General features: G+C 39.6%; 6 non-coding genes and 1 pseudogene across 6 annotated transcripts; 2 read left to right on the forward strand and 5 right to left on the reverse strand.

Moving 5' to 3' along the window:
• LOC130222068 (gastrula zinc finger protein XlCGF57.1-like) overlaps positions 1-13,177 on the forward strand; it is a 110,361-nt pseudogene that overhangs the window by 57,923 nt on the left and 39,261 nt on the right.
• trnas-uga (transfer RNA serine (anticodon UGA)) lies at positions 281-362 on the reverse strand. The gene has a single exon. It is a non-coding gene; the product is annotated as a tRNA-Ser (tRNA).
• On the reverse strand, positions 491-562 carry trnah-gug (transfer RNA histidin (anticodon GUG)). The gene has a single exon. It is a non-coding gene; the product is annotated as a tRNA-His (tRNA).
• trnas-aga (transfer RNA serine (anticodon AGA)) lies at positions 827-907 on the reverse strand. The gene has a single exon. It is a non-coding gene; the product is annotated as a tRNA-Ser (tRNA).
• On the reverse strand, positions 1,184-1,256 carry trnak-uuu (transfer RNA lysine (anticodon UUU)). Its single transcript has one exon. It is a non-coding gene; the product is annotated as a tRNA-Lys (tRNA).
• Positions 2,067-2,138, reverse strand: trnah-gug (transfer RNA histidin (anticodon GUG)). The gene has a single exon. It is a non-coding gene; the product is annotated as a tRNA-His (tRNA).
• Positions 3,950-4,021, forward strand: trnap-ugg (transfer RNA proline (anticodon UGG)). Its single transcript has one exon. It is a non-coding gene; the product is annotated as a tRNA-Pro (tRNA).

The raw sequence follows: 13,177 nt of genomic DNA on the forward strand, positions 1-13,177 counted from the left end.
GGGAAAATGTGCCACAAAGGGACAGCCAAAAAGGACTGGGCGACATGGAAAAAAACTATCAAATCCCAATCTTGATGAGCCGTACAAGATGTTGCTGTCGATTTATTGAACGTTTCTCTAGGCAACATCAGAGTGTAGGGACTACAAAAAAAGCTAAATTGCGACTAGTCGCAGGACTTGAATTATTCAATATGGGATTAAACACGCAGGCCCGCAACCAAACGTCCCAAAAGCCACAGTTCCTCTCACAGAGAGAAAAAGCAAAAGCAGCAGGATCTTCCGTAGTCGGCAGGGTTCGAACCTGCGCGGGGAGACCCCAATGGATTTCAAGTCCATCGCCTTAACCTCTCGGCCACGACTATGCATGGTGGCAGCTCGTTGACTTTTTCTGCTGAATGTGGGCAACATTGAACCCAGCACAGTTGGGGCATAAATGGCCTGAGGTTGTAAAAAGCGGCACAAGCATTGCTCGCAGTTAACAGGAACACGCTGCCGTGACCCGGATTCGAACCGGGGTTGCTGCGGCCACAACACAGAGTACTGACCACTATACGATCACGGCACACCGCTCGCTCACCGATAAGCTCTGCAGCTGCCTGGACACTAAGGGACACTGGTTTGTGACCGTGATTCAAACTGGGATTTCTCTGGCCACAACAAAGAGTACGGATGACTGTACGGTCGCGGCAAACCACTCTCGCTCACCCACAGCTGCCTGGTCACTAAGTGACAGGGGCTTGTTTGTGAGTTGCAGAGGAGGATTCCAATTACGTATAGGAGGCTTGAAAGAAAAGAGAACAGCAACATAAGTGGACGTGCAAAACAACGTGGTCGGCAGGATTCGAACCTGCGCGGGAAACCCCAATGGATTTCTAGTCCATCGCCTTAACCACTCGGCCACGACTACAGACGTCTGCTTTCTCTCTCCTGCTGAGGTGGCAACCAAGCACAGGGTCAACAGGGGTAGAGGAAGGTGCACTAGCTCAACTTTTCCGTACAATATCTGGGAAGCAGGGACAGCATAGCTCTCTAATCCAACAAACTCAGCTAACTTCATGGGCACTCTTTCCACACAAGCTGATGATCTGATCATAGCAACGTGCTCTCGCAGGCCACACCACAATGGACAGCCACCAAGTGATATGAAAAGAACAACGAGGTCTCTGACAAATAGACAGGCCTTCGCCCGAACAGGGACTTGAACCCTGGACCCTCAGATTAAAAGTCTGATGCTCTACCGACTGAGCTATCCGGGCTCCTGTCTGCAGAAGCACCTGTTTGCAGAGTTGGACCTCTGCAAGCCCCTTGCCGGCTAACAACACTTTCTCATCACAGCACAGACCTGCGTCCTCTTAAAAAAAACAGATGCAGGCGTCCTCCAGGAAACGGCGTTTCAGAGCTGTGCCATGCCACTGCTGAGCTCCACCGTGAAAGACCTTGAAGTCATTAGGTGTTACCAAAGCCATGGTCCAAAAGCATGGCCAAAAGCACATTTCGCCTGGGCCTTTTGGAACTGTGCTAGCATCAGTCTTGAAAAGAGCTGTGCATAAAGCAACTCTCCAGAGGCAGATGGAGTGGGGAAAATGTGCCACAAAGGGACAGCCAAAAAGGACTGGGCGACTTGGAAAAAAACTATCAAATCCCAATCTTCATGAGCCGTCCAAGATGTTGCTGTCGATTTATTGAACGTTTCTCTAGGCAACATCAGAGTGTAGGGACTACAAAAAAGCTAAATTGCGACTAGTCGTTGGACTTGAATTATTCAATATGGGATTAAACACGCAGGCCCGCAACCAAACGTCGCAAAAGCCACAGTTCCTCTCACAGAGAGAAAAAGCAAAAGCAGCTGGCTGTTCCGTAGTCGGCAGGGTTCGAACTTGCGCGGGGAGACGCCACTGGATGTCAAGTCCATCGCCTTAACCTCTCGGCCACGACTACGCATGGTGGCAGTTTGTTGACTTTTTCTGCTGAATGTGGGCAACATTGAACGCAGCACAGTTGGGGCATAAATGACCTGAGGTTGTAAAAAGCGGCACAAGCATTGCTCGCAGTTAACAGTAACACGCTGCCGTGACCCGGATTCGAACCGGGGTTGCTGCAGCCACAACACAGAGTACTGACCACTATACGATCACGGCACACCGCTCGCTCACCGATAAGCTTTGCAGCTGCCTGGACACTAAGGGACACTGGTTTGTGACCGTGATTCAAACTGGGATTTCTCTGGCCACAACACAGAGTACGGATGACTGTACGGTCGCGGCAAACCACTGTCGCTCACCCACAGCTGCCTGGTCACTAAGTGACAGGGGCTTGTTTGTGAGTTGCAAAGGAGGATTCCAATTACATGTAGGAGGCTTGAAAGAAAAGAGAACAACAACATAAGTTGACGTGCAAAACAACGTAGTCGGCAGGATTCGAACCTGGGCAGGGAAACCCCAATGGATTTCTAGTCCATCGCCTTAACCACTCGGCCACGACTACAAACGTCTGCTTTCTCTCTCCTGCTGAGGTGGCAACCAAGCACAGGGTCAACAGGGGTAGAGGAAGGTGCACTAGCGCAACTTTTCCGTACAATCTCTGGGAAGCAGGGACAGCATAGCTCTCTAATCTAACAAACTCAGCTAACTTCATGGGCACTCTTTCCACACAAGCTGATGATCTGAATTCAGAGCAACGTGCTCTCGCAGGCCACACGACAATGGACAGCCACCAAGTGATATGAAAAGAACAACGAGGTCTCTGACAAACAGACAGGTCTTTGCCCAAACAGGGACTTGAACCCTGGACCCTCAGATTAAAACTCTGATGCTCTTCCGACTGAGCTATCCAGGCTCCTGTCTGCAGAAGCACCTGTTTGCGGAGTTGGCCCTCTGCAAGCCCCTTGCCGGCTGACAACACTTTCTCATCACAGCACAGACCTGCGTCCTCTTAAAAAAAACAGATGCAGTCGTCCTCCAGGAAACGGCTTTCAGAGCTGTGCCATGCCACTGCTGAGCTGGACCGTGAAAGACCTTGAAGTCATTAGGTGTTACCAAAGCCATGGTCCAAAAGCATGGCCAAAAGCACATTTCGCCTGGGCCTTTTGGAACTGTGCTAGCATCAGTCTTGAAAAGAGCTGTGCATAAAGCAACTCTCCAGAAGCAGATGGAGTGGGGAAAATGTGCCACAAAGGGACAGCCAAAAAGGACTGGGCAACTTGGAAAAAAAACTATCAAATCCCAATCTTGATGAGCCGTACAAGATGTTGCTGTCGATTTATTGAACGTTTCTCTAAGCAACATCAGAGTGTAGGGACTACAAAAAAAGCTAAATTGCAGCAAGTCTGAGAATTCTAAGCTAACTATTGTCCTCAGATCATCACGCCTAAGTTTTGAGAAGACCAGTCGGAATTGTTTCACACAACTTAAATGTAACCCAACAAAGACAACCCAGATGGGACTTGAACCAACTATCCCCAGCTTCGAAGGCTGATGCCTTATCCATTAGGCCACTGGGTCAACATTAACCTTTGTTATATCTGATGTATGGCTCAGGAAGTTCTTGTTACTCACAAAACAGTTCTTTAGGATCCCTATGCCATATTGCATTCAGACGATCTGATGTGTACACCTAATGACAAAACAGCTTCTCTGAGGAGTTTTCCATTGTCATGTCTTTTTGACCTAAGGGTATGAACCTAGCTTTTTAAAGGTAATACTGGATTGTCTTGCACAGTCAACTTAAAAGGAACTGCATCAAAGACAACCCAGTTGGTACTTTAAACCCACAATCCCCAGCTTCGAAGGCTGGTGCCTTATCCATTAGGCCACTGGACTGTTTTATACTTACTGTGAACTGTAATATGCCTCCAGGGAGTTGCTGACACACGTAACAAAAACAACATGAACAAGAGTAGATTGGATCGGTCTCACAGAATTTTTTGTGGCACTGCAGACTGCTTCTACTGGGCTCGTTGGTCTAGGGGTATGATTCTCGCTTTGGGTGCGAGAGGTCCCGGGTTCAAATCCCGGATGAGCCCTGCAACAGTCATAGAAAAAGCAGCGGTGCTGTGCTATGCATGGTGATTCTATGTTAATTGTAGCAGCTTTTGCTGTGACTTTACTTAATGAACATTTAGTGGACTTCTGATCTAAATCAGTCTAACATGTACAACTATACAGACAAAAAAAGGAGCGGCAATGATTCGGTTGTTAGATTTGTTTATGGATCTTGAACAACCCACCAGCTTTATATGTAAGCACCATTTTGTCTTTTTACACAGTCTCCTCTCTGTAGGCACCATGCAGGATTCGAAATGGCCTTTCGCGTTAGGTGTCTCGTTACCCTTTTAGTCATAAGAGGTAATATGCATGGCAATGCAGGAAGTTAATGACATGCAAACACATCTCAAGAAGGTTTTCACAGCTACCGTGTTTCATCCACCAAACATTGCTCCCAAATTGAAGTGAGACCTTCAAAGACAACCTAGATGGGATTTGAACCAACAATCCCAAGCCCCGGAGGTTGATGCCTTATCCCTTGGCCACTGGGCCATTTCGGCAATCATTTGTCATGGATTTTTTGTATGCCTTCAACAAAATGCCAACGAAAAGGAACCGGGTAACACTTTATTTTGATGGTCCCCCTTTAGATAGTCTGCTGACCGTAAGTTACTTTTCAAGTTCTTATCTGTTTACTTTCATCTGGATAGTATCTGTAGATTGTCTTTAAATGTTCTTAGGCAAACAATACAATGTCTACAGCATGTAAACATTTATTAAACTTTCGGTAAGATAAGTGTTACCAATTTAGGTTCTAGATGTTCAAAAGTGTATCAGTAGATATGCAACAAATCTTCAACAGATGTTCAACAATGTATTAGTAGATATGCAACAAATCCTCAACAAGTTTTCAGAACATTGACCACCAAGATGTTTGTTGTTATTGTCTGCATGTAGTTGTTATCCAGTTTATGAATAGACTTTGAGTAAACATTCAGATGCCTATAAGTAGCAACGCAACATATTTTAACATGAACTTTAATCAAATATAAAATTAGGGTTAGGTACAATCTAAGAGTGTTCAATTAACTATTTGTTGCATTTAACCTAACTTTCAGTAGACAGTTATTTTACTTTAAAGGGCACATAGTTTACCTATTTTTTATGATTTAATAATAATATTATGGTTCTTCTGAGTGTGCCAGTTTAGGTTCAGTTTAAAACACAATTAAGATTTTTTTATTATAATGTGTTAAAAAGTGTTATGTTGGGGGCGTGTCCACAGTTCGCTGATTTATGGATGTGTTGCTTTACATGTAAATTAGTTTCGGCTTCCCGCCAACGTAACAAGGGGCGGGGCCATGAGCTCACCCGCTCTGCATTTGCAACAGAGTCTGACAGGCAGACAGAGAAGGAGCAGGAGTGAGAGGTTCAGCAATCAGTCGTACATGTACGACTCGGACACAGACCAAGCAGAGAGTACAAAATCATATGTGTCTTTGTGCAGTTTTACAGCCAACTGTGTGCTAGTATCAAGTGCCGAGCTTGTACACAGAAACTAATAACCACGCACACTGAATGAACTTTTACTGAGGCACCGGATGCGCCGCTCGAAGCCGCGACACGGCACACCAGACACTCTCTGTGGCAGGGCAGAAACATGAAGTGTTCCGAATCATCGCGCCACGCATTTTTTAATTCTAAACATAGGTTTCTATTAGGGTACACACAACGGCAATTCAAGTCTGCAGCGGTCCGAGGCGCCTAGCCGTTGACTTGAGTGAACCCTGATAGAAACCGATGTTTAGAATTCTAAAACGCATGCTAGTTAAGATCACAGGGAGCTTCTGGGATCAATATTGGTGGGCGGGGGGACCGCACTCCTACGTAAAGTTGCGGTCGGTTTGAAAACCGCTCCAATTGCTCCATCGTTTTTATGTTGTTAAATTGAAAAAAAAGCACTGGGTGTGCTTATATCACCCCAATATGATGGTCTATACACCATACATGCACATATGTCTGTCCAAACAGCTTGAAAAGTAGATTTTTTACCATAGGTGCCTTTTAAGGTACATTTATCAGCTCATCTGTTGTCACACTGGGCCCATCAAAATGAAGTGAAAACCTAAGAAATGCTGTTGAATGACTGTAAGGAGCCAACATCACAGACAGCATGGCTACTAATCTGTAAATGTTCAGCAGATAGTCAACAGACAGGTAGTAGTGACACTGATGCAAGTATTTGAAGACAAAAACACAACAGCGCCACACGTACAAGAACATACAAATAAATACCAGAGTCATTAGTTCGTCCAACTGCTTTTAATTTATTGCTGTCAAAAAATAAAATAAAATAAAAAAATTAACAGCCCAGGTAATTAAGCTGAAGAAAACATTCGGTTCAGGACAATTAAGAACAATTGTTGTTACATCCACAGTGGAATGAACTGCCAACTTATCCAGCATATGTTTTTATGCAACGGATGCCCTTACAACTGCAACCCATCACTGGGAAACATCCATACACAATCATTCACACACATGAACTAAGGACAATTTAGCCAACCCAATTCACCTCTTCCACATGTTTTTGGACTTGTGGGGGGAGGCGGACCACCCAGAGGAAACCAACGCGAACACCGGGAGAACATGCAAACTCCACACAGAAACACCAACTGACCCAGCCGAGGCTCGAACCAGTGACCTTCTTCCTGTGAGGCGAACGTGCTACCCACTGAGAATGTTTTTTTTCATTGTCTTTATCATAGTAGGCTGAAAAATAACTAATTTTAGAAATACAATTTAGATGACGAGGTGACATGGTGGCGCAGTGGGTAACACGTTTGCCTCACAGCAAGAAGGTTGATGGTTTGAGCCTCGGCTGGTTCAGGTGGCATTTCTGTGGCATACCATGTGGGCTTCCTTGGAGTGCTCCAGTTTCCCCCACAAGTCCAAAGACATGTGGTACACTGTAAAAAGTGCTACACTCACAAAGTTGGTTTTATATACTTTAAATAATTGCAATCTAGTTAATTATATTTGTTTTATACCAAAAAATATCAATTTGCTTCTTCTTTACTTAAAATATATCAGTTTTTATATAACAGTATATTTTGAATAAAACTAATGCAATTTATTTGAGTAGATTTTTGTATGTGGTTATTGTGTAGAATAAATGTTATAAAAGTGAGTTGACACAGACAATTTATTAGAGCAGCTGTCGATGTGTGCAGGTCTGTTCATCAAACGTGATTTTAATAATTCTGCGTGACCCCATTTTCACTGCCCGCCACTTTGCAGCCAGACAGCATCTTCAATGGTCGACATAAACTGCTCGCAGCAGCGGATCTGATTAACACGGTAAGTTGCAAATGTAGCCGAATGATAATGGCAAAGTCATGCTACACTGCCGACTTCACTAGGCAGGTGAGGTTTTAGCTTGTAAATTGTACTGTAACGTCAGGTAACAGACTGCTCTCACATGGAAAGCTAAGTTGGCTAACGCTAACCAACACTAGTTCATGCTAACGATTAAAAGTGATAGTCCTGAGAAAAAAAAGTTAAAGTAGTTTTAAAACACTTAGTAGGTATAACTAACGTTACAGAACAGATTAACAAGGTCTCTGGTGGGCGGTCGGGATGTGGGTGCAGTTTGCTAGCGCTAACCTGGCTAGCTCACCTAAATAGTTATCAGCACATTTAGGATGCATATTAAATGCAGAAACGTATGGAACAGTAGTTTGTGTTTAGCGTAACATTAAGTAGCTTAAGGTTTGGGTTTTAGAGATTTAGTCCAGAAGTTTTTTGTTAATACTGCAAAGTGAATAAATTACAGATTTATAATTTATTTGAACTTAAATTACATTTATGTTTACAGAACCATTTAAAATGTATGCACCTCATTCTAAAATGCATTTTCTTGGTCTTTAGATACCAAAGTGATTTTGTTTATTTTGTTAAGAAAAACATTACATACAATTACAGCTATAATTATTTGCAGGTGATTAAAACATGGGTAAAATTGCAAACAATAGTGGGCTCCATAGAATTACATTTGATATCTGAAGATTTTTTGTATGTTTTTGTGCAATGAACAAACAGTAAAATGTATCCTAATGCAGTTTCTTATTATCTGTCTTTCACTAAAGCTAACTGAAAACACTGATTCACTGAACTGTCATTTGCCAGTAACATTAAATTTGGAGAAAAAGTAAATTAAATGTAGCTTCAGCAAAAATGTATTGTAAAGCTTAATGTAATATGTAAAATGGCAATGTATTTATTTAATTTTGTATTATGACTTATGCAAAGTTTGGTGCAAAATGAAGATGACAGTTAAATCATAGATTTTATATTCGCCGTTTTCAAACTGTTTAATATGTAATCTACATACACATTTTTATGCTTTATAAGTTGCAAAAATAAACTGAAAATGTAATACCTAAATTTATATAATTCCTTGATTGACAGGCAACCAAAATACCATACACTGTTACACTGAATAAAATCACAGTTTTCTTTAGAATTTGATTCTTAAAAATACCTGGAATAATGTAAGTACACAATAACCTATATAACCTTTTTTTTTAATACAGAAGTTTAACTAAGGTAAATTTTAACTGATAAACTAAGGTGTTTCATCCGTGTATTATTCTCACTGCACTTTTGTAACTTCACTTGTAGTTTATCTAAGATATTTGCTATTTAGTATTCAGCTATTTAATATTATTTAGTATCAACCACCTGAACTCCTGTTTCTTTTTTCTCTCCACCAATAGAGTTGTGTGGAATCAGAGGTGCATGCGGCTGCCCACAGGAAAAATTTGCCATCAGCCCAACACAGTTTGGATAATCATAGGACTGTCAGAGGTTTACCAAACCTGTCATATGCATGATGGCTCCTGTTTGGACTTACCGATGTCCTCGACTTCCATCAAAACTGTATACATTATTTGACATATATCAGAGACTCTTTGTGGGACTGGACCTTATGCATCATCAAAGTATGCAGATCTCCTTACTGAGTTGTCTTAGATGATTTCTCAATAGGATCTGGCATTATTAATGTTTTTATTTGTGTATGTGCAGCCACATTAATGGCCTGTTTTGTAGTCACTATTAAAAGGGACACTGGTTGACATTGAATAAATGTTATGGTCTTTAATCCATCTTCCCATTCTTATTTAATTGTTATTGACCTTAAAGTCTGTTTATCTGTTTTTACTTAATCACTGTATATTGTGCTTAGAATATAGAAATGAAGATTTATTTTCTGAGGTTACAGCCAGAAGTCAATTGAATTCATTTTAAATGACATATGCATGGTTAATTTTATTTAGATAATAAAGTTCTTAATACCTAATTAAAATAAGTACAGGCAACATATAGCAATGTATAAATCAGTTCGGTTTAACAAAAAAAGTAAGTTTATCTGACTTGAGTAATTTTAGAAATATTAGTTGGCTCAACTTAATTTTGTTGCATTTCTTTTAAGCAATGTTTTAGTGTTTAATATACTTAAAAAAGGCTGGAAGTTGATTCAATCTAAAACGTCCGATGCAGCCACTTGCCTCACTTTTTATGAGTTAGATCTAGGTCATACTTATAAACAAGCACATTAATACTATGATTAACAAACAAAACCTACCTCACTGTATGATTGCATTTAAAACAAAGTAGTTGAAATTCTTCAAAAACATGTAGACTTTCTCTTACCACCTTTACCACTTTGATGTACATTTATCATAAGCTAGCAATATCTCACACCCTGGTGTCACACTTTCACTGTCTGTGCCCTCCAATCACCCCCATTAGACAGGGTGTCCATGAGCACCTATTGTGTCTTTCTTTTGATCTGACAGCCTATTGATGACAGTGAATAGTGGCTCATGTGGCTCTCCATGAACTATATGGGTGATTTTATAGTTGCAGGTACATTTAGTGACCAAAGCTATCCTTTTTTCAGCTTTTAAAAAATTGTTACATTACATTGTTACATTTTTGATTATTTATAAAATGTGTTCTCCATTTTCAAAGACCATATTACCAAAAATCATGATATCTTGATGTTCGAATTAGTCAGTGTATTTTTCCATCATGTATCATTGTGCAATCAAAAGAATTTTATTTTGCTTAAATTGCTTAGATTCACCAATATTTTAATTTTAAATGTTTAAACTGTAAACTGTCAATACTATTACCACAATTATAAAAGGAAAACTGAATATTTCATTATTCACATATTGGACAAATTAAAAATATTAATTTCATTAGTATCATGTGATCTTTGCAGTTATAGAAACTGAAATAAGTGTTGCATGCAAAACTGTTGCAAACAATTTATTTGTGTTGAATTTAAACAAACAAATTAAATTGAGCAATGTTCAACTTCATTTGTTTGTTTAAATTCAGCCCAAATAAATTGTTTAAAACCACTCAAAAATATTGAGTAAATCCAAGGAATCATCTTTGAATAATTTTTTTCAGAGAATGTTTGGCTAAAAAGTTGTAAAACTGTAAATTGTTACTGTCAATTCAGTTCCAATTTAGTAACTGTCCATTAGGATTTTTCTTACTATGATTTATTAGTATTTCTAAACATTAGTAAAATCATCCATGAAAACTTTTTATTCCCTAAAATTAAATCTTTTAATCATTTAATCATTTATGTTCAGCAAAAGCTGAATTATACAAAAATAAATGTTTTCTATAAGATACTGGAAATAATTTATGTTTTTAAAGAGTTTCATTCCGTAACTTTTTTTTAAATGTAAAATATACATGGAATAGAATCACCCATATTAATTTTAATGCAAATAATAATCTTTACAATAACTGTAGTGTTGTCACTATACTGGAATTTACAACATTGAGATGATACCTTCAAAAAATATCAACATTCCATACCATTTTCTATATTTTGTGATTTAAAAAAATCTTAATGTTATTATGAATTATTATTTAATGCACGAGAATCAAAATGAACATTGAACAAACACATTTTTTAATAGCAGCTTTTCTTTGCATATTAGCCTACTTGTTAGTGGTTGATAGCTAATACATTATCATTTATAGCTTATCAAAAAAAAATTTTCTGAGTTTATTTTGCATATAACATGTTTTAATCAACACACACATGGCGTTTCGCGTGCTTTATCATACCGCTCTCTGTGTGTGCATCGGCCTGCTCCCTGAAACATCTTGAATTATCAATATTTATTCTATTCATTATTGAACCCTGAATTTTCAATATTGCATTACACTACCATTAAGCACAACATTGAACAGTAACAGTTTAAGATATCTTGTGTGTGTTTTTGACGTTTTTCCCTTATCAGTTATAAAGTCCAATAACAGAGATCACATATGATAATTAGAAATTTAAAGGGAAAAAAGGACAACACGTCAATCGACAGCACGTTACACGGCTTTCGTATTTAATTAATCGAGTCAGTAATATTAAAATCAATTCAATTACTAACCTCTCGATATTGTTTACACAGATGAGGGACACGCAGCAGCGCGCGTCCAGAGAAGAGCGCGCGTTTAGAGAGAGCAAAGCGAAAGCAACATTATATGTGGATATGTGTCGGAAATATTGATATTTTTGTCACAAACTGCAACAAAATGCTTTGCACTCGTGTTTGAATTTTGTATGTTGCACTTTGCACGAATTTTACTACTGAAACTACCTGTGATTTGTCCGTTTCTGTGCGTCATTAACAGATAGTAAACTTAATATTTGCTCTTTCCGTGAGAAAAATGCTATAATGTTTAAGCGGGCCCAATACATCTCCCGATTATCCCACTCGGTGCTGCTGAACTGTTTGTGTTCTTTAAGACTTTCTATTGTATGAATTGCGACTGCATAAAATGATATTAAAGGTGCGTTTGGTAATGCGCGCTCAGACAAGTGATGAGCACAGAAACCTTCGCTCTATGCTGAATTAGTTTCTCTTTAATCTTTTGCAGCCTGAATTGTTTAACATTATTAAAACAGAATACTTTAATCAAGATTGTAAATGAGCCTGGCTTGCCAAAACATGTTTTTTTGAAGCTCACGGTTACATCTTATGCTGCTCAGTTATGAACCGCATCGAAAAATAAATTGTTGTTATCTGATGTAGGGCTTCTGGCCCACTCAGGCGCCCCCTTAGAGCCGGGCCTGATCTCGATGATCAAATGTCATAAAGATGTCTGTTCAGTCATACCTGTTTCAGACAAAATCTCTTCAAAGTGTTTTATTATCAACTCAAACCAAACACGGCGCCGCGCGCACTGTTCGCTCGAGTTAAAAAAAATCATATGCGCTTCACTGGCCGAAATCATGTCGCGCGCAACATCCGCGATGACGTCACATTCGCTGCGCAAACTAGCGGACGCGTCGAGTATAAACCAGGTTTGGTCGACTGGACGTGGTCCGTACACTGGGTATCCTGCTCTGCTGTAACCTCCAACTTACAATAACTCTATGGCGAGTGGATAGTGCCACTTCTCAGCCTCACATGGAGAAGGAGAAGGAGCAGTCGACCCTAACGTCGCCGCCTCAACGTGTCGAAAAACCATTTTAGGCGGCGACGTAGCGGCGACGCACGTAAGAAAATTGTAAAAAAAAATTTTGACGTGTATGATACGTCTTAACTAAGTACGCCGCCTCACACGACGTCTCCCAAGCACGCCGCCTCACACGACGTCTCCTAAGCACGCCGCCTCACATCGCGTGTCCAAATAAAGCATTACTTAATGCCTGAAAACAATATCTATGTTCATATCATAGTTTATTAATCCAAAAAGTTGTGATTGATTATAAAAAACACCCAACTTCTCTATTATGGCTGGTTTGTAAACAATGCAATACATCATTTAGTGTTAAAAAATTCAATCATTAACAAAGTATGAAATTATTAAGCATATTAAACATGTGTTTTTACGTTATACAGTATTTGTAGTTTAAACTGCTTATAATGTCTATTCATGTAAAGTTAATGCTTAAATGATAAACTCTATTTGCTGATGCTTAATAGCTAATTAGGGTGTAGTTATTATTATAAAGTGTTACCAAATTAGTAGCCTATTAAATTGCAGGAATATTTTATAACACATGATAATGAAGAAACATAACATAATAGGGCCAGTTAAGCCAGGCTTATGGTTTAGCTGCATTGGATATATGTGAAGGTCAATTTCATGTTCTT

This window comes from Danio aesculapii, chromosome 4 (assembly GCF_903798145.1).
Source record: "Danio aesculapii chromosome 4, fDanAes4.1, whole genome shotgun sequence".
NCBI lineage: Eukaryota > Metazoa > Chordata > Actinopteri > Cypriniformes > Danionidae > Danio > Danio aesculapii.